Consider the following 22,602-nt stretch of genomic DNA (forward strand, 5'->3'; position numbering starts at 1 on the left):
TCCTCAAGACTCTACCCAAGCTTCTAGCGTGCGCTTGCTTGCTTTTGGATGAAAGGACACACATGACCAAAGAACGGAGGAACAGTGATCAACCTGGGGACATTCTGAACCATTCTGTGTCTGGACTGCTGCCAACTGAAGAATCAGAAGTAAAGTCAATTAAACAAACAAACAAACAAAACCAGGCAAACAACATTGCCTCCATTTTACAATGAGAAAACTGAACCCTAAATAAATTAATTTGACCACTGAGCTAACAATGAGCAAACACCATGACCTCTTGGGCGTGCCTATGGTCTCTTCCCAGCGAAGGTGACCCATAAACACTCATGTCTAAATGCTCTTCGAAATCGCAAGTCCCGGAGCTTTCACAGGAAAGCATAATCCTAAGGGACAAGCAGTTATCAAGGAATGCCCTCCTATCTGCTCCCCCATTCCCATTCCTCTGGCTCTCCCCACCTTCCTCCTTCACCAAGGCTTTCTGCTTTCCACCTCTGCCATGTACAGAAGAGAAGTCAGTGCATTTGTATAAGCACTCTGTCCACATACTCTGTGTCTACTATAGGCTAACTACAGCAAGGGATTCGACTATCCGGATTCAAATGTCGGCTGAGAGCCTGAGCAAACTCCTTGTCTCTGCCTCAGTTTCCCAATATGTAAAATGAGTCACAATACCAATCCCCAGTGGTGGTGACACTGTGACTAAGCACCGTGCCTCAATTACACTTGTGGCATAGAATGTGGCACACAGCAAAATGGCAATAAGCAACAGCTACACTTTAAATTACACTGACTCCTCTGACTCCAACACATGGGCCCTGGGCTCTATTAATTTTCTCGGCCTTGTGTCCTGACACTGTGATGAGTAATGAAGCCTCCTGGTATTTATGTGCAGCAGAGATGAAACACTGTTATACCCTGGTGGACTGGGCGTCTCTAGGAGGAGAGTATTTTAGGGCAAATAAGTCTTTCAGTAGCCCTCAAATTACACTGCTTTGACAACTGTCTATTTCTCAACGTCAGAGTCAACCCTGTTGATTATATACTGGAATGAAAAGTCTATAATTAGCTTAATTCAAAACAACAATATACTGTCACTCAGCCCAAGGACTTGGCCTTACTGTAATCACTGTATCCCCAGGACCAAGAACAATGCCTTATCTCTAACAAACACTCAACATTTTTAAGATGTGTGTGGTGTGGTGTGTGTGTGTGTGTGTGTGTGTGTGTGTGTGTGTGTGTGTGCCATTTGTGTACACGGTCCCTGAGGCCAAAAGACAGCACTGGATTTCCTAGAACTGGAGCTGTGGGTCTATAAGGAGCTGCCTGACCTGGTGCTGGGAACTGAACTTAGGTCCCCTGGACAAGCAGGGAGTACTCTTACCTGTTCAGTCAGTTCTCCAGCCCCTCAAACACTTTTTAAATGAATTAAGGCATAAAAGAACCATCATACACACACACACACACATACATATACACAATACACACACATACACATATAGACACATACATACACACACATACACACACATATACACACATACATATACACACATACACATACATACACACACATATACACACATACACATACATACACACACATATACACACATACACATACATACACACACATATACACACATACACACATATACACACACATATACACACATACACACACACATATACACACATACACACACATACACATACATACACACACATACACACACATATACACACATACACACACATATACACACATACACACACATATACACACATACGTACACACACATATACACACATACACACACATACACACACATACACATACACACACATACACACACATATACACACATACACACATATACACACATACACACACATACACACACACATATACACACATACATACATACATAGATACATATACACACATCGTTAGTGATTCCTAACCAAAAGAGTCCATAACCATTAGATTAATACCAATAAACTAAATAATAAATGTTATTTTCAAAATTCTCCTCAGCATTTCTCTTTTATTTTATTACAAATACATACAATTTTCATTTTACTACACCTGTAATCCCAGCACAACGGACTGAGGCAAGCTGAAGACCAGCTTGGCTACATGGCAAAACTCTGCCTAAAACAATAGCAACAGCAACAACAACAACAACAACAACAAGAGAAGCAAAGTTTAATGACCATCATTTTTCACAGAATTTTAAGTATAATATAAGTTACTTGCTGACAGACTAGTCCTAACACCAGGAGGAAGAGAAATACTGCCAGGAAGAGCCTACCACTTTGAGAATACAGAGAAAACCCATCCTCAAAAATGCTACCTGACCTTAAACAAGTTAGCTAACTTTAAGTAATAATGTTTAAGTTTTTTAATTTTCACACCTGCAAAACAAGAATAAACTTGCTATGCCTGTTTTATCAAGTTGTTTTAAGGGAAAAATACACTTAAAAATATTTCTCTATAAATGTATATGTATGTTTGGATATATATATATATATGTGTGTGAACGGTATTCACTTTTGACATAAACACCTTCAGATTTTAACCTGGGAAAGGTGGGGGGGATAAGAAAGGATCTCACATAGCCAAGGCTAGCCTGAAATTCAAAGGGATCCGCCTGCCTCTACCTCCTGAGTGCTGGGATTCTAGACAGGTGCTATCACCGCCCAGTCTTACACAGTGCCAGTCACACCCAGGGCTCCACACACGCCAGGCGAGTGCTCTCCCAACACGCCAGGTGAGTACTCTCCCAACACGCCAGGCGAGTGCTCTCCCAACTAAGCTACATCTCAAATCTCATGGGGAGGAGTTGTTTGTTTGTTTTGTTTTTGACTTTTAATTTGTTTGTTTCTTTGGGATCTTGTCATCTTGCCCAGATTGGTTACAAAACCCAGAGTCCAATCCTCCTGCCTCATCAGCCTCCTTGTACCTGAACTACAAGACTACACCACTGAACCTCATGCCACCGAGCCTCACTGTAGATTTTACCCATTCCATCTCAAACCATCTTCCTATAGATCTGCCATCTTGGATCACCCCCAGATCCAAAGACCCCCATCGTAACAAAAACCCTTCCACATGAAAGAGCTCACCTTGTAAAGGTTAATCAGCTGACTCCTTTCTTTAAAATAAAAATGTGTCTTTGTATTTATTTCTTCGTGTCTGCGGGAGGACATGCTACACATGTATGGACTGGCTTACACAGTGCCAACCCGTGGTTACTTTCAAATACAATAACAAGTGATGTAACACACACAAAAGATGCAGAGGTCAGGAGAAGGCACTAAATTCCCTGGAGATGGATTTATGGGTGATCGGAAGCCACCCAGCAAGGATGCTGGTAATGGAATTCTGGTCCTCGGGAAGAACAGCAAGGGCCCTTAACTGATGAACCGGGCCCTTAACTGATGAACCGTCTCTCCAACCCGTGGTTACTTTCAAATACAATAACAAGTGATGTAACCCACACAAAAGATGCCAGTGTTTTTGCCGGGGGCTTCCCTGGTCGCAGTAGTCAGCATGAGTGCTAGTGTGCGCCCTGCGTGAATACACACTGAAGGAATGTGCTTTGGTGTTTTGGTTTCACCTGACGCATGCTTTCTGCACAGCCAATTATCTCCTCTCTTTTTAACACCAGCGAGATCTCGAACCACACCAGAGCTGTGCTTTGGGCTTCATTTCCTGGGCTTCAGTGCTCACAAAGAAAATGTTGGTGGGTTTGTGGTGATTCCTCAAAATTTTATGTTATTGATTACTAATGTTTACGTTTTAGGATCATCAGCCCACTAAAAAAAAAAAAGCTAACAAATAAGAGCATATTGTTGTAAGCACAAAAGACCCTGAAACCGCTAAACATTCCCTAACGCCTCAAAAATAGAACTTTTAAGTCATTTAACTAGGGTCAGTTATCAATTATCTGTGCTCTCACCTCTTCCTGAAAAAAAAGACAAAATGTGTCACCATCAAATGCCAATGATTCACATTTAGGCCACTGCATTAGTTTTTGTTTTGTTTTGTTTTGTTTCACTTACATTGGAGTACAAGTAGCCTTGGATACAAATAGTTCCAATAAGAATACTCCCTAGCCAGTAGGCCCTGGCTCAGCCTTCCCTGGGATTTTCTACACAAAGGGCTCTGCCATTTCATCCCTCTGGGTGAATCACAGCTCACGGGATACTCGTGAAGCCTGAGCTATTATATATATGTATAAAACAAAATTATATTTATAATATGTATATATAAAGAGAGAGAGAGAGCTCAGAGGTTAAGAGCACTTGTTCTTCCAGAAGACCCAAGTTTGGTTCCCAACACCCAAGTCAGGCAGCTCACAACCAGCCACAGCTCCTAAGTAAATGGGGTGTGATACCCTTTTCTGGCCTCTTCAGACATTCATATTTATGTGCGCGCACACACACACACACACACACACACACACACACACGCAAGTGAATAATTAATAAAGTAAATTTTCTTTAAGAAGCCATGAACCATTTTGATTAAAAGACACTATATAAGCTGGGTGTGGTAGAATAAGCCTTTCATTCCAGCACTCAGGAGACAGAGGTAAATGTAACCCTGTGAGTTAGAGGCCAGCCAGGTCTGTCTCAACAGTGAGTTTCAGACTAGTCAGGGTTGCACTACATAGTGAGGCCCTACCCCAAAGAGATAAAAGATAAGGGGGGTGGGGGAGGGTAGGAAGAAGGCTTGGCAGATTAAAAAAAAAAAAAAACACCCACTTGCCAGGCAAACAGGGTGACGTGAGTTTGGCAGAAATTGACTCCAGGAACTGTCCTCTGACTTTCACAGATATGCCATGTGTGCCCACACACAAATTATATACACCCAATAATAAATAAATAAATAAATAAATAAATAAATAAATATTGCCCTAAGTTAAAGATGTAGTTCCCCTGATGAACTACCTACCTAGCACAAAACCAGGTCTGACCCCCATACCGCATGAGCAAGGGCATGGCTGTAAACTCTGGCACTCAGAAGGTAGAGGTAGAAGGATGTCTTAATCTTTATTATTATGTTTTATTTCCTAAATTACAACTATTTGTCCATGGCTGTGTGCCATGGCATACGTGTGGTAGTCAGGGGACAATTCAAAGAAATTGTTTCTTATGAGACCCGGGGATCCAACTAAGGTCCTCAGGGTTCCAGACAGGTGCTTTTACCCGCTGAGCGTCTCCCAGGCCTAGATATCTTAATCTTGAAGCAGGTTTCCCTCCTAAGGTTAAAGCTAGTTGAAGAACATTTAAGAGACAGATACTGTATTTAGGAGCAACAATCTAGCTCACTTGAAGGGCAAAAACTGAAGTCCCATCCTAAACAGAAACGTCATATACTACTACTCAGCTACGATGAAATCAATCCAGGATTAGATCGCAGCGTTAGTTCCTATAAACCCATCAAAATGAAAAGCACATAATACTTCATACATGCTGGAACCACACCAGAAGTGACGCCATAGCACTGGGTCACTGCTCAAGGCCTTGAGAAAGAAGACAGAATTCTCACTTAGTTCTAGACTCCATGCATGGCCTATCACAGTTCACTCAGGGTACCAACTTCTAATCTCCAGATCAGTTCTACAAAGAGCACTCAATAGTTCACCAAGTAAACCGAAATCAAGACCACTTCTGTGAAAGGATGGGGGAGGCTCTGCTGTCGGAAGACTCCCATGTGTACTTAGTCTGGACTTTGTCCTCCAAAGCTACATGCAAGTATTAATTCTCTGAGCCTCTGTTTTCTCCTCTATAAAAGAAAAGACTGTCAACCTGGAAAATTATTTCGTAAATCAAACCTTTAGGTTTTTTTGTGTTACATCACTACTAAATCACCAGTTTGTAAACAAAGTATCTCTTTCTGGGAATCACCATTACACTGTGTGACATTTATTCAAATTGCAATGTGTTTTCCAAACTTTTATCATTAAATAAGATGTTTTAATACAGAAAATGAAAACTCTAGTACCCAGGGCCTCACACACACACACACACACAAGGCAAGGGCACTACCAAGTTACACACCCAATCCTGTATCCTGAGTGGAGTTTTGAATATCAAGAAAGTTAAAAACTAGAGGGTTTTTTTTTTTGTTTTTTTTGTTTGTTTTTTTTTTAATGTGGAGTTCTTATGTATTTATTCCGACCTTGCATGGTAGAAATCTTTAAAACCATCTAAAGGCCTTTCACAACCCAGATACAGACCAGTTGTGTAAACAATAAATGATCCACCACAGACTCCAGGCAAAGTCACAACAGGATGAGAGAGGAGCCTTCGACTTCTCTCCAATTCCCTGGCCACTGTTATTTTAAAACTTGATCGTGTAAACAGGGGAAAATCCCTTTCAGATAAGCCCCATGGACTATAATTTGCATCTTTGTTTTTAATACGTTGTAGTTTCTATTAAAAATCATAGTTGTTCACTTTTTCTTGCTCATGTGTCTAAGATACTAAAGACCATATGTAAAATCTACACAGCATGGCTTTTTAACTGCATCATCACAATACTCTTTCTTAATGGTAGTATTCTGTGCCTGCCTTTTCTAAGTAGCTTTTAAAAACAAATACAAAACTTGGAAGGAAGAAAAAAAATGGGTAACAGACCACACACACAAAATAAAAACACTGCAGGCAGGCGAGCATCAGACAAAAATGACTTCTATTTATCACTGTGCGTGTTTACTCCTGTGCAACTGCAAACACAGAGAATGAGCAGGCATTTAAAAGTCAATGAGCTGTTCTGAAGAACTGCATTGTATCTGCCCCTTGTAGCATTTGTGTCTATTTCTAAAATTAATGCTAGAGGGCACTAAGGTAATTTTTTTTTTCACTAAACATTTCCCAGTTGGAAAACCACAAGCCAAGATGTCTTGAAGTTGAGTTAATTTGTACAGAAATCCTGCTGTTCCGCGGCCAACCTTTGGACCATGACCACCAGCAAGCTCAAGACTCAAATTTTATGGTGTTACAGCCCCGACTCACGGGCTGTTAAAAGCCTCAAGCTGACTATATTCGAACATCCTGCAACTGTACCACGAGAACAACCTAAAGTTTTATCCAACACATAAAAATCGGAGCAGTGTTTGTGTAGCGCTCCAACAGTATCCCCACTTCAGGATTTAAACAGCCCTGCCCTACATACTTTATGCCGGATAAAATGTATCTCTATTTCTGTGTAAAAGTTCCTGACATAGATTATCTAAGAATGGCCTTATCAAATTATTTCCTATTTAAAAATACAATCCACAGCTAGCACAATTTAACTAGTTTAAGACGTTTTGGAATTAAATAACGAAGTTATTTTCAGCAGCACATCCATAAAACCACACTCAAGATACTAGACCGCTTAGGAACTAAAATTCCAGCTTTGTAGAATGCTACCATGGTCTTCTTCGACGCAGCTAAATTATTAATGGTATCATTTGATCTTTACTTCTGACCACAAACTAGTCTGTGTAGAATTTTCACTGTACTTCCAAAGGACAAAATAAAACTATCTCGCAGTGTCGGGTGGGACTCGTCAGGTGTCAGGAGCCCCGCCGGCCCGGGAAGGGGAAGCCAGAGCTCCAGTCCGCGCCGGGCAGAGCAGAGGCCAAGGCGGTGAGGACAGGCAGGCGGGCAAGCGCCCACACTCACCCGGCGAGGCAGGTGCGCGAGGGGTCGCGGCCGTGGAGAGGCTGCCGGGCTGCGGGAGCGAAGGGCGAGCGCGACGCCGCGGCCGAGAGCGAGCACCGGAGACGACGGCGGCCGGGATACGCTTCCTGCTGGGACAGATCCCGGATCGGTCTCCACCCGCCGGCCGGAGAGCCCTGCAGAGTGCCCAGCCTGCCGCGCACGTCACTGCTACGGAGCGCCCAAGGGGGCGGGAGGCGGGGCCGGAGGCGGGACTTTGTGGGAGCGGGGCGGGGCGGCTGAGATTGGGTGGATCTTCATTGGCAAGAGGGCGGGGACAGGCGAAGGGGCGGGGTGGGCTGAGAGGGGCGGGTTCCTAGGGCGGATCTGCAAAGCGTAGGGTCTTGGAAATGAAGGAGCGGAGGGACCTGGCCTCAAGTCAAGGAGCGCCGGGGCGGCTGGAAGGAGAGCTAGGGTTGAGAGGGGCAGGACCTCAGGACATGCCAGGGAGGGGATGGTCGAAGGAGTGCCGGGTAGGGCGTGGCCTAATGGCGTGAGGCAAGAAAAGGGCGGGGCCTCAGAAGTCCTGTAGGAGCGGAGATCAGAGGTTCCGACCTCATCCTTGTATCCTTGCAAGCTGCCGGCTGCAGGTAGCCCCTCACGAAATTCCCTTCGTCGCTGTGGTAGTTGTTTCCAATGCCACAACGAGGGTCCACAGCCAAGAATCCGTTGAAGAAAAGTTGAGAGTGTGACAGGCGAATTGCGGACGAACTCGCTTGTGGGGTTTAAGGGTGGCAAGGCTGCCCATCCAGGCTTGTGCTCCTCACCTGCCTGCGTCAGCTTCCTGTTCAGCCCTTGGAGGATTGGGCCATGGAAGAAAATTTTTTTCTTCCCTGGCTGGCCTCCCATGCTGATATCATATTTACTTACAGCCCCCGTATTTCCACCCCGCCCCCTTTGTTGTTATTTTATTTGGATTCTTGAGAGTCTCAGTCTGTAACCAGGCTGTCCTGGAACTCATCATGTAGCCTGCATAAGCCTCAAAATAGTGATAATCCTTGTGGGCTGGTTTTATAGAACTGAGCCAACTGCCCCGCTTGATCTTTCTGGTTGTTTAATTTTACTGTCCTTATAAGGTCATATGTGAATCATCTTTTTAAATTAAATATTACATTCCTATGCAAATTTGAGAACATCTCAACATTTCATCATTTACTAGGAAAAGTGGTTATTATGAGAACAAAATAAGGGGCTGGCAAGGTAGTCCAGCCAGTGAGGGCTCTGAAGCCCATCCTGAAGCCCAGCATGTTTCACGGAAAGAGCCAACTCCTCAGATTGTCCTCTGACCACCGGGCGCTGTCTGGAAGATTCCTATAGGAGACAGGAATTTAAACTGGACTTGGTGCCTCATGCTTGTGATTCTAGCTACTCAGGAGGCTGCACGTTCAAGACCCGCGTGGCCAGTTAGTAACATCCTGTTTCAGAGAGAGCCGGGCTACTCCACTGTAGACTCTTGCCTAGCATGAGAGCCCTGGGTTCAATCAATATTACCACAAAAAATGGTAAGGGAGGGTCAGACATTCAGAGGCTAGCCAACGGGCTTGATGAAAAAGCTACCTTCCACTGAACACATTTCAAATTCATAAGACAGTAAGTAAAATTGGGGAAACTAAAAAAGAGGAAGAAAAACCAAGAAAGGAAGTAATTTACAGCAATCACAGAACTGTAGCTCCAGATTGCCAAAAGAAAAATCTCAAAATATATCAAAGATTGTAATGTGAACTAAAACCGGGGGCAGACTTATCTCTGTAACTCCAGTGCTGGGATGAGAGAGGAAGATGGAGGGCAAGTAGAGCCCTTGGGCTCACTGGCCGCTGTTCTAGCAGAAACGGTGAGCTCCAGATTCACTGAGACCCTGTTACACAGAATAAGATGGTGACTGGAGATAAGACTGAAGAAGATGCCTGTGTTGGTTAGTTTGATTTGGTTGGTTGGTTGGTTGGTTTTTTGTGTTGTTGTTGTTTTTTTTTTTTCAAGCTAGAGCCATCTAAGAGGAAGCTTCAGTTGAGAAAATCCCCCATCAAATTGGTCTATAGGCAAGCCTATGGAACATTGTCTTGATTGATTGATAATTGATGTAGAAGGACCCAGTCTACTGTAGAAAATGTCATGCCAGGGCAGGTGGTCCCAGGGAATATAAGAAAGCAAACTGAGCAAGCCAGGGTGAATAAGCCAGGAATAAGTAGGAGTTCTCCATTACCTCTGCATCGGTTCCTGCCTTCAGGTTCCTGTTTGCGTTTCTGTCCTGTCTTCCTTTGATGAAGGATTAAGAGGTGAAATGAACCCTAAACTGGTTTTGGTTGGTATTTTATCACAGTAATACAAAGCAGACTAAGGCAATGCCTAACATTGGGCTCCTGCCCAAACACATTGCAGGTACGCAGAAACAATTGGCTTTTTTAAAATGAAGATCATGGTGCTGGAGAGATGGTTTAGCACTTATGAGCACATAGCAGCTGATAACAGCCTTCAATTCCAGTTCCAGCGGGAATTTTACAGCCTGTTCTAGCTTTGACAAGCACGGCATGTCTGTGTTCATACACAGACATATGTACAAGCACAGCACCCTACACATGAAGTGGGTATAATAATAATAATAGTAGTAGTAGTAGTAGTAGTAATAACAACAATAATAATAAATTTCTTTAAAGGAAAAGTTTTTAAAGATCAATACATATTTTAATACATATCTTACTTAATTTTGAATTTAACATAAAAAGCTATGTGCAAGTCAGTAGAAACTGTTTTATTTGCAGTTGCTTTTTGTGACTAATGACGTCCATGAGTCTTTCCTTTTGTCCCTACCTTAGTCTGTTCAATCTCTTTGCTTCTAGTCCTGTATCTCTCTGCCTAGTTCTTCTATCTCCTACCATTATCATTTTCCGGGCCACCATCACTGCAGATCTTAGCTCATCATAACCACCAGTCCAGATTTAAAAATCCAGCAAGGAATGGTTCTCCACTATCCTCAGTAGAAAGTCCAAACTCCTTAAGATACTTTCCCCTGGACCCTTATGTGTTTGAAGACTGGATCTGTGTGGGTTGACCCAAGCTAGGCAAGCCTACCACAACTAAGTTATATCCATCCTAAAACACCTGGTAAGATCCTGAAGCTAGCCACCTTTCACAAACGAGTTGTTCTTGTTTGATGAGCATAGTGGATCATTTCTTCTTTCTAGCTTTTTTGAAGGCTCTTCACTGGTCATGTGATTCCACAGGTCACCACGATGTTCCAGCCCACAAGCTGAGCCACCAGGTAGGTATCTGTCCTGGGAGTCACTGTCTTCTCCCTGTTTAGCTGCCCAATCTCATTTCTACCCACAGCCTTCCTCCATGTCTCGTACTTTACATTCAAGTCATTCTGAAGGGCTTTTGTGTCCCCAAACACACACTCTATGCTATTTACTACACTGGAGCACAGCCAGGCTAAACCCAATTATTCCTTCAAAACAAAGCCTGCTTGTCCTCTCCGAGAATTTTCCCTACCCGCCCTGATGGTAAATCCTAGGCATAATTCAGTTCTGTTTCCATCCTTCACTTAGCATCTACTGTACAAATATCTCTTATAATACGTATCGTACTATGGCCACCTATGCCCGCTTTTGTGTCTTCTCTAGTTGGCCTGTACACTGTTTGAGGGCACAATAGACTATCCTTTGGATTCCAAGTGTCAAGCACAGTCGTTTTTTCATTAAGACATGCTTACAGGACCCAAGAAATAGCTCAATGGCAAAGTACTTAATGCTAAATAAATAAATAGTTCCTACCATTGGTATTATTTTTGAATAAAGAGGAGGGACAAACAGATGACGATTCTGGAAACTGCATATGTTATCATCAAGCATAGGGGAAGTAACTGTCTTTGTGACCCAAACTCCTAGCCATATTTGCATGCCTTAAGTTCCACAGCTCGTTTTGACCCTCCACATCACCCTCCCCCCTTTTTTAAATAGGGGTCCATCTACCACAGGCAGGCCTGGAACTTGCTTGTAGCTGTGGATGTTCTTCAACTTTATTTTGAAAACTTAATTAGGTCTTTGGCAATTTCGTACATGTATATAATCACTCTGGAGACTTTGAATTTCTCCTTCTACCTCCCTCTCCTAGCGTGCTAAGATCACACACACTGTGGTTTACACAGCCCTGGGGATCAACCCAAGAGCCTGATGCCTGTTCGGCAGGCCCTCTGCTAACCATGATACATCCCCAGCATGGGTGGCAGAGGCTATCCAAGGAATTCTTTTACATTTTTTTTGGCATTTGTTTATTTATTTGTGTGCATATGCATGTTCTTGTGTGTGTACATGTGAAAGATCAGAGAACAACTTGTGGGAGTTGATTCTCTCCCAAACTCATCTCCCCATGTTGGATGGCAAGTGCCTTTACCACTAAGCATACTTGACCCATACCTTAGAAATCCTCAACCTAAAATCTATAGATATCATACATGGGAATTCCAGGAACTGTCCCATTCTAACCATATGCAATTTTTATGAGTTTTGATTTGTGTTTACAGAAATTCATATTACAGGTGTGTGAAGGGTCTGCTTTAAAGGGTCTGTGATATAACCAACTCCTAGAGTAACGTAGGCAGAGTCCCTGTGGATTTGATGCTTGTTGCCTTTCTGTTCAAATTAACTCAACTAATGCTGACAGTCCTGCTGGCTGGCATTTCCAGGACCAGTGCCCAGAAGCTGTAGGATTACACCGTCCAGGGCTCCTTCCCTTCTTCCACTTTCAGAGTCACCAAATCCATCTCATTACCTATCCTAAATCATTCCGGAGTTGATACTTCACTGTATCTTAGGATGGGTCCTCTGCTTCTGTGTGAGCTCCTGATGTCTGCTCATCCCAGCCCATCTCTGCTCCATTCCTAGAGCTACCTCCTGTCAAATCCGGTTACCTCCCCCTTAACCATGTCCCTGTACCTTCAGCAATTTTTTATTTTTATTTTTGGCTTGACCAAACTTGTCTTTTAAAATGCGTCTTACGCTACTTCCTTGTAAAATAGAGTTTGGGCAAGAACCCTGCTTGAGTCCTTCAGCAAGAAGCTCCACCCTCAGTCTCTCAGCTTCTGCCATCCCTCTGCTGTAGGGAAGTCCAATCACCCGACATGACCTGAGCTAACATCTCCTTTCCTCTAATGTTGTCCTTTACATATTCTCTGTCTACTGACTTCACCTTGGTCTTGGCTGTAAGTTCCCACTTGCAGTGAGTTCAGTGCAGAGCCCAGTCTCCCATGTCCTCTATGTAACTCCATCGCCACTGTCCCTGATCCAGCCATCACCAGCATGAATAAAGTCGCAGTTGTGCTTCAACTGATAGCACTGGATATGTGTTTTTCTTCAATACCCTTTGGGTAATTTAAACTCACTGCTGACAAGCATATGGAACCCTTCAGGATTCTGGATTGACCCCAGTCAAAGACACTGTGATATTTTGTGTTTCTTTGTCTTCTAAATCTCAAAAGCCAGTCTTGTTTGCTCTAATTTGGGAGAGTAAAACAAAGGGGTAGAGGAGATTGCAACAGTTTCAAAGCCAGTCCAGAGCAACATTGTGGATTACATTGGATTATATTGTGAGACTCCATCTGACAAAAATCTTTCAGTTTTTAGCCAATGTTAATAGCATTTGCTAAAAGGGGTTTTAATTTTTGTCTGTGTGCTATTTTCTCCCTTTAATGATGCTTCAAAATACTGAGTTTGTTTTGTTCCTGTAGAGCTCTCAAACACAAAGCCTCATGCATCCAAAGCACACGGTCTCCTGCTAAGACGCTGCGCTCAGCCCACACTCCTGAGCTGTAGTTCTGCCATGTGGGCACTGTGGCATTCACCTGCAATTCTGGCTGCTTCGGGGCAATTCCAGAGAATCACTGGAGCAACAGAATGAGACTACCTCAAAGCAAAAGACAGAGCAAGGGTTAGAGAGATGGCTCAATGTGGAAAGGAGCCTGGACCAAATCTAATGACTGGAGTTCAGACTCCAGGTCCTGTATGGCAGAAGGAGGAAACATTCCACACATTGTCCTCAGACTTCTGCCCTCACACCGTGACATTTGGCATCCTCCATGTGCAAAATACATACATTTAAAAACATATTTTAAGAAAACAGAACTGTCAGGCATGGTGGTGCATACATTTAATCCCAGTCCAGCCCTCAGGCAAGTAAATCTCTGTGAGTTTGAAGTCAGCTTGGTGTCCATAATGAGTTCCAGGATTGACAGAGGCCAGGTCTATGTAGATACCCTGTCTCAAAAACACAACAATTAAGAAGGTGGAGAAGGAAGAGGAAGAGGAGGAAGACGAGGAGGAGGTGGATGAGGAGGAAGAGGAAAGAAAGGAAAAGAAAAGAAAAGAAAAGAAAAGAAAAGACCAGACTATATCCTTTTATGTTCTTGTCCCTGAAGGTTGATGCCTTGCCTGCCTCAACAGATTAATAAAAATAGCAGTGTTAAGTGTAATTTAGCATGATCACTACATGACAGCACCATGCTATGCCCTCTGAGAGATAATTACGGTCAGGACTACAGTGAGCATTTGCCCACTAGGTCTCTGAACTCCCATCTCAGTTGTGAAGAATCTTTAATCTTTGTGTCTTAGCCGAAGCAAGAGGCCAGACAAGCCACTTGGTAAAGTGATCTGGGCCAAAGTCCTTCTCACTACCTATAGCTGGAGCAGAGGCCTGGTATTGGGCCTGAGCAACCTATCAGGAAACTTGGGCAAAATGACACAAAGATTCAGAGATGGGGACAGGTGATTCACAGTAGTGTGGGCAGCTGTGGCTGCCAGCTTTGCAGACGACAAAGCAACAGTGAGCTCCTACTCCTGGCCCCCACAGTCTACACAGCCGGATCTTCACTACCATGAGATAGCGCTGAGTTTGCTGGCTACACGCTGAAGCTTACAAATGTGGTGATAGGCTAAATCTCAGCAAAGGCTAAGTGGATGGACTCAGGTTACTGCTCTGAATTCATTTCCTGCTTTGCTCTTCACATGTCTGATTATTATTAACCAGAAGGTAATATTTAACTCCAACAGATTCAATGAGGAACTTCCAGAGCAGTGGTTCCTTGGGACTTCCTTGATCTGTTTCAAGATACTGCTGCTGCTTTTTTTGAGGCATCTATTTATGGCACATGATGATGAGTTTCCGAAGGAGAAAGTCTTTAAATATGTCGTGTACCTTTACCATACTCAGCTAAGCTTCTCTCTCTTTAATTTTTCCTTTTTCCTTCAAGGGAAGAAGGCTGAGAGCAACAGAGTGGGACACTTGGAGTCCTCCTCTGACCTCCACAGGCACCAACACGCATGTGCAGGCACACACACATGTGCACTGATACATGCGCATGCACACACAAGTGAAAAACTGAAAGTCAATACATAGAGCCAGGGAGGGGCCATCAGGAAAAAGCACTCACTGCACAAGCTTGACAATGTGAGTTGGAACCCAAGTAAACAGCTGGGTGCGGGCGGCTCGCCTCTGTAACCCCAGCACTCCTGTGACGGACAAGATAGAAGGCAGAGACAGGAAACTCATGGGATAGCTATCCTGGAGCTCACTGCATAGTAAATGAAAAATAGAAAATAAATAAAAATTCACCAAAGAGACTCTGCTTTGTTCAACAAGGTATAAGGCTAGACTCAATTCTCCAAAATTGTCCTCTGACCTCCGACGACATGATATGGCACACACATACCTGTAATAATACAACATATATCTCCCCACCCCACTAAGGAAAATAAACTTTAAGCAAATAAATAAAACAGAAAAGGTTTCCAAAAGGCATGTGAAGGGTTTTCTGAATGCTGATTGAATGTGAAATGTATTCCATAGGCTCATGATTTTGAACCTCTGACCCCCCCCAGCTGGTGACAATTTTTGGGAAGGTTGTGGAAACATTAAGAGGTGGAGACTCAAGCCAGGCAGTGATGGTACATGCCTTTAATTCCAGCCTTTGGGAGGCAGAGGCAGGTGGATTTCAGAGTTCAAGATCAGCCTGGTCTATAGAGTGAGTTCCAGGACAGCCAGGGCTACATAAACCCTGTCTCAAAAAACAAACAAGAAAGAAAGAAAGAAAGAAAGAAAGAAAGAAAGAAAGAAAGAAAGAAAGAAAGAAAGAAAGAAAGAAAGAAAGAAAGAAAGAAAGAAAGAAAGAAGCCAGGCGGTGGTTGCTCACGCCTGTAATCCCAGCATTCTGGGAGGCAGAGGCAGGTGGATTTCTGAGTTCGAGGCCAACCTGGTCTACAGAGTGAGTTCCAGGACAGCCAGGGCTATACAAAGAAACCCTGTCTTGGAAAAAAAACAAAAAGAAAAAAGAAAGAAAGAAAGAAAGAAAGAAAGAAAGAAAGAAAGAAAGAAAGAAAGAAAGAAAGAAAGAAAGAAAGAAAGAAAGGGAAGAAAAAAGAGGTAGAGACTCGTTGGAAAAAGGCATTGCTGGGGGCAGGCCTTGTAGTTTTAGAGCCCTGCCCCATGTCATGACCATATAGTTCCTATCTGCAGATGCCATGTGGCCCAACACCTCCTGTCCTTTTGCCATGCCTTCGTCACTCTGATGGACAGCGCCTCCTATCCTCCGTTGAGTTCATTCTTTGTCACTTAAACAGGAACAGTAACTAGGACACTAGATACTGATAATGGTCTAAATTTTTTACCTGGAAAGATATTACATTATTATTCCTCCCTCCCTCCTTCCTTCCCTTCCTCCCTTTCTCTCTTCCTGATCTTCCCTCCCTTCCCTCCCTCCTTCCTTTCTTTCTGTTTGTTTGATGTTGTTTAAACAATTCTTGCTGTGTAGCCTTGCCTGGCCTGGAACTCCTAATGATCTGTCTGCCTCGCTTCTAAGTGTTGATCTCAAAGGTGTGAACCAGCACACACCTGGCTTCTTTCTGTTCTGCTGCTCAGGATAATCTCAGGCCTAAGTGAACCTCCTGCCCATTTGCCTTCTCAGTGTGGATTCCAACACCTGACAGGAGACACAATTAAACTGGGGCTCACACCCTCTGTGACTCATAAATATTTTCACTAACCCGGAAGCTTCTGAGCCCTGAAGTTCAGTTGTGAAGGCTTCATTTCATAGGCACAATTCTGTCAGTCACTAGGCACTGGTGATGACATCAGTCTCCAGCCCTTTTCTCCTCTCTGGAGGTCTAGGTTTGAGGTGTAAATATAAAAGGAAATTCACGGTGAAAGTGACACTGGGAAACAATGTAAAGATAGGAAAGTCAGTGTGAGCTCTGGTCACCTTGACTTTCACCGCAGGCATCTGGAGGTATTAGATCACCAAATAGTGTCCCGCTCAAGATGTCTGCAGGATGCCCAAATTGTGGATGCTTGTGAGGTATATAGTTCTGTTTCTTCTGCTAGTCGCGTAGTTCCTAGCACATGGCTCCTGATTTTACTCAACATTAAATAGACGTTTCCTACAAAGCAATGTTCAGTACTTTGCAGAATAAAGTCTGTCCTACTTGCTGCCTCCGTGAAACATTAATCTGGAACTATATGAAGTCATGGCTATCAAGTTGTAGTTCCCACGACTTCCAAGTAAAGTGTTTTATTGTTGTTGTCTGTTGGGTCCAAGACAGGGTCTTAATACATAGCTCTGGCTGTCCTGGAACTCACTGTATAGTTCAAGACTGGCCTCAAACTCATGGAGATCTGCCTGCCTCTTTCTCACAAATTCCGGGATTAAAGGCATGTGACACCAATACCAGTTTAAGAAATTTGTTTTGAGATGCAAATTCATATAGTCCAGGATGGACTTTACCTAACTGAGTAAGCAGAGATGACCTTGAAGTCCAGATTATTCTGTCTCCACCTCCCAAAGACTGACATTACAGGTGTGTTCTGTCCTGCCTGGTTCCAAACAAAGCTGTTTTACACAATGCTTTTGTGTTTGATTTGCTAGGCCGGGAAGGAAGGTGCCAGCTTCTCTCTCTGGCATCCAGGCCTCTCAGGCTAACACTTGGCTAGTCACCCCAGAGTAAAGGCTCCTTCCTGCCTTGCTCCTGAGCTGATCGGGAGTAGAGAAAACTGGGCTGGTGGCAGGGCCCATCGAGGAAAGGTGCTTCCATGCAAGCCTGATAATTCTGATCCAGGACCCACAGGCCACTTCTGCAAGTTTTGTCTGATCTCTGTACACTCTCCTCACCCTACAAATAAATAAATAGAAACACTTTTTTTTAAATACAAAGTAGAAGAAACCAAAAAGGGCAATCGTGACAATAAAAGATACCTGTTTTAGTCACATCATTAAGGAAATTAGAAATGTTTTAGATTTTCCATGCCAGAAACTGGGGACAGAGACCAATATGCATGCATGCATGTATGTATGTATCTATGCTTGTGTGTGTATATGTATATAATATGTATTATAATTGTACAATATATTATAATATATTCTTGTAATTATATACAATATTATATAATTATATATTGTATATACATACATATAGATAGTATATATATATATTATTTTATGTGTATGAGTGTTTTGCCTGAGTGTATGTATGCACTGTAAGCACGTGAGGAGCTTCTGGAGGTCAGAAGAGGGTCTTTGTTGGATCCCCTGGAACTGGAGTTACAGATGTTTTAACTCACGATGTAAGTTCTGGGACTTGACACAGGAGGAGATACAGAGACAAAATGTGGAGCAGAGCCTGAGGGAAAGACCATCCAGAAACTGCCCCTCCTAGGGAATCCATCCCATATACAGTTACAAAACCCAGACACTATTGTGGATGCCAACAAGTGCTGGCTGACCGGAGCCTGATATAGCTGTCACCTGGGAGGCTCTGCCAGTGCATGACAAATACAGAGGGGGACACTCTCAGCCAACCACTGAACTGAGCAGAGTCCCCAATGGAGGAGCTAGAGAAAGGATCCAAGGAGCTGAAAGGGTTTGCAGCGCCGTAGGAGGAACAACAATTTGAACCCCCCCCCAATACTCCCAAAGTTCCCAGGGACTAAACCACTAACCAAAGACTACACATGGAGGGACCCATGGCTCCAGATGCATATGTAGCAGAGGATGGCCTTGCTGGACATCAAAGGGAGGAGAGGCCCTTGGTCCTCAGAAAGGCTAGATGCCCCAGCATAGGGGAATGCTAGGACAGGGAAGTGAGAGTGGGTGGATTGGTGATCAAGGCAAAGGGGGATGGGTTAGGGGATTTTCGGGAGGGGGGACCAGGAAAGGGGAAACATTTGAAATGTAAATAAAGAATATATCTAATTAAAAAAAAAAAGTTCTGGGACTTGAACCTGGGTCCTCTGCAGAAACAGTAAGGGCTCTTAACCACTGAGCCACCTCTCAGTCCACCAGATACACTTCCTCACTACGTCACACTTCAGTTGGAAACTTCCAAACCTAAGCCAGGGTTGGAACCTAATACCGCACACATTCTTCGTTTTCCAAATGGAATGTTTATTAATAATGTGAAGACAAGCAAATTAAATTAACTCGGGTTAACTAAAAAGAGTCTAAGGTACTTTCTGGGTATAATAGACTTTTAAAGTTTTCTTTTGATGTTTTAAAACCATTCTCCATGGAGAAATGTGCTTAACTGTGCAAGAGTGTTGTGGTGCAGATGCTGCCCCAGCTGGCCGGGAGCCTGAGGCAACAAGAGCCCCAAGGCTGGAGTAGAAGCCAGAACGGGCAACTCTGAGATAATGTAATTTTCTGTCTGATTTTTACCTGGAGCTGGGAGTGTAACCCAATATTAAAAGCATTTGCCTGAGGTGAACAAAGTCATGGATCCAAACCCCACAACCCCAATAAAGAATAACTAATGAGCATACTACTAACAAGATTTAAGGTAACCAGAGAATAAGGAAGCACCCTGCCTCAGCATAAACCATTCATATAGGTCAGAGCTCAAAAACATCTTCCAAAACTGAGTATGGTGGTGTGGGGCTGGAGAGATGGCTCAGTGGTTAAGAGCACTGACTGCTCTTCCAGAGGTCCTGAGTTCAATTCCCAGCAACCACATGGTGGCTCACAACCATCTGTAATGGGATCAGATGCTCTCCTCTGGTGTGTCTGAAGATAACTATGGTGTACTCATATACAGAATGGTAGTGCATGTCTTTAATTTCAGAAATTGGGAGGGAGGCAGAGGCGATTGGAATCTCTGTGGCTTTGAGACCACCTTTACACACCGAGTCATTTCAAGAACTGACAATTCTTGAAATACCTTTTATAACTTATGCAGCAGGGATGTATCATCAATGCATCTCACTGACAATTCTTGAAATACCTTTTATAACTTATGCAGCAGGGATGTATCATCAATGCATCTCATTGACAGTTCTTGAAATAACATTTATAACTTATGCAGCAGGGATGTATCATCAATACATCTAAGTTGTTACTGGAAAAATTTTAGCCTTATGTACATTTAAATCTTGTAGCATGTAAAATGAAGCCTTAGCGTTGGTATCATACAAACTGCAATGGGTAATATCATGTAATGGATGCTTGTTAGTTGATTGGCTTGTTTGTAACAGGGTTTTACTATGGTAACCTTGGCTGGCCTGGAACTCACCATGTAGACCAGGCTGGGCATGAACTTGCAGTAATCCTCCTGTTTCTGTCTCCTGAATGCTGGGATTACAGACATATTCCCCCATAGCCAGCTTTTATGTGATAGATTTTTATAGTAATATTTTTAAAAAATCAGAATTTACCTTGTCATTGTTTCAGAAAGAGTAAGAATGGTTTCTCAGCTGTGTGCTGACAAGGGGAGGCAGTGGCAAAGAAAGGCAGCTGCAGAGAAAATGGTTTTTATTCTTTTTCTTTCTTTCTTTCTTTCTTTCTTTCTTTCTTTCTTTCTTTCTTTCTCTTTCTTTCTTTCTTTCTTTTTCTTTCTTTCTTTCTTTCTTTCTTTCTTTCTTTCTTTCTTTCTTTCTTTCTTTCTTTCTTTCTTTCTTTCTTTCTTTCTTTCTTTCTTTAGTTATTTATTATATCCCAAATGTTGCCCCCCTTCTGGTCCTCCCTCTCAGAGTTCTTCCCTTATCTATCTCCCCTTCCACTCTGAGAAGGTACCCCCCCCCCAGGAATCCCCCTTTCCTGGGGCATCAAGATTCTATAGGATTAGGTACATCCTCTCCCACTGAATCCAGACAAGGCATTCTTCTGCTACATATGTACCAGGGACCATGGGCCAGCCTGTGTATGCTCTTTGGTAGGTGGCTTAGTCTCTGGGAGATCCCATGGGTCTGGGTTAGTTGATACTATTTGTCTTCCTATGGGGTTGCCATCACCTGAAAACTGCATTTTCTAGAAGGGCAAATGTGTCAGCAATGTCTCTCAAGTCGAAAGCTATTGCTTACACTAAACTCCAGTTAATGAATTTAGCCTTGCCCTGGGCTTTCTTGGTTACACAGTAAGTGGAAATTATGACTAGTGGTTGTATCCAGAAGATAATTTCTTCTAATGTTATCCATTTGTAGCCAAGTCAACATTCAAGGAATGAAAATTGAAAAACTGTTATGATAACCTACCAATTAGCATTTGAACTTCTAATGATAGTAAAGATTTATTCTAAACCTCACAACAGTGTTTTCGGATGGAGTTCGGTTGGTAGAGTGCTTGCTGAGCATACATGAAGAACCAATAAATTCCCAGCAGTGCATGAAGGTTGTTATTGCAGGTCTGCAATCTCAGCGTGCCAGGATGGAGGCAAGGGAATCTGAAGGACATCTTCAATTACCTAATTCTTGGCTATATTTCCTCTCCTCCAATCCAGTGTGTGTGTGTGTAACACACACTGACGCACACACTTCACTTCTTTAGCTGTGTGGCATGGATAACTCTTTCTTGGTGTAGTCTGTGTTTCCTCTATTCCAGGTCCTTCCTTTTACCACATCATTTTTCATGTCATATTCCTCTTTGGATTTATATATCATTCACTCATTCACAGTGGCTTTGCCATACATGAAGATCTCTTTTAATTAATTCAGGGTTTTTGTTTAATCCTTTTTTAAATCATTATTGTTTTTAACATTTATGTACTGTGTGTTTTTCTGTGTGCATATGTATGGTCAAGGGACAATTTGTGGGAGTATGTTTTCTCTTTCCACCACATGGTGTCCAGGGGGCCAACTCGGCTTAGCAAATGCCCCTACCCACAAAGCCATCTTGCCCACCCACCTGATTCCTTTAGAGAATCCTTGCCATGTGGCCCAGGCTCTCCTCTGCCTCATCATCCTTCCGCCTCAGGCCCCTTCACACTGGAATTGCATGTGTGTAGTGCCAAATCTGGCCTCTCCTCTCTTTTTATGGACCCTCTTTGGTATTTGTTTCAATTTTTACTAAAAGTCTACTACAAACTACTATCATTAAATGCAATTGTGTTAGGAGGCTTATTCCTAGGTCATTAGTGTTTCTACAGCATTTCCTTCCTGATTAAAAATTGTCTGATTTGTAGGGTTATTGTTTATAATTATTATTGTTAATTATAATAATAATATTTAAATATAAAAATCATCATTGTTTATTGTCAATAAAATTCTATACTTTCTCATACAGGTAATATATTTCTTTTGAAAAAGCTTTGTGTGGGGATGAGGTGATGCACATGGAGATCAGAGAAGTCACAAAAGTCATTTCTGGGGATGAAAATCAAGTTCTCAAGCTTAGTAGCAGGTGCATTTACCACTGAACTATTCTCCCAACTACAGTCAATATATTAGCTTCAATTGTAATGTCATTTACAATTCTTTGCCACCAGTGTGAGTTTTTCCAATTATTTTTCTGTATTCTCATTGTCAGAATTAATTTTGGGTATATATTATCTGTATCTGATCGTCTTGTTCTAGTGCTCTTTAAATAAATAAATTCCAAATAGAAATGTTCCATTTTTCTCCCCAGAAAGTTTTTAGTATATT

At 42.8% G+C, this 22,602-nt stretch overlaps 1 protein-coding gene across 5 annotated transcripts in view; it reads right to left on the reverse strand.

Moving 5' to 3' along the window:
* Positions 1–7,878, reverse strand: part of Myo6 (myosin VI) — a 135,986-nt gene extending 128,108 nt beyond the window's left edge. For 3 of the 5 annotated variants that reach the window (XM_052187742.1, XM_052187741.1, XM_052187745.1), the window contains exon 1: positions 7,684–7,878. The gene's annotated coding sequence lies outside the window, so the exon portion shown is untranslated. The remainder of the gene's footprint in view (positions 1–7,683) is intronic. The other 2 variants (XM_052187744.1, XM_052187743.1) reach the window with 1 other exon arrangement.
* Positions 7,879–22,602: the final 14,724 nt, after the last annotated feature.

Source organism: Apodemus sylvaticus, chromosome 7 (assembly GCF_947179515.1).
Source record: "Apodemus sylvaticus chromosome 7, mApoSyl1.1, whole genome shotgun sequence".
Taxonomy (NCBI): Eukaryota; Metazoa; Chordata; class Mammalia; order Rodentia; family Muridae; genus Apodemus; species Apodemus sylvaticus.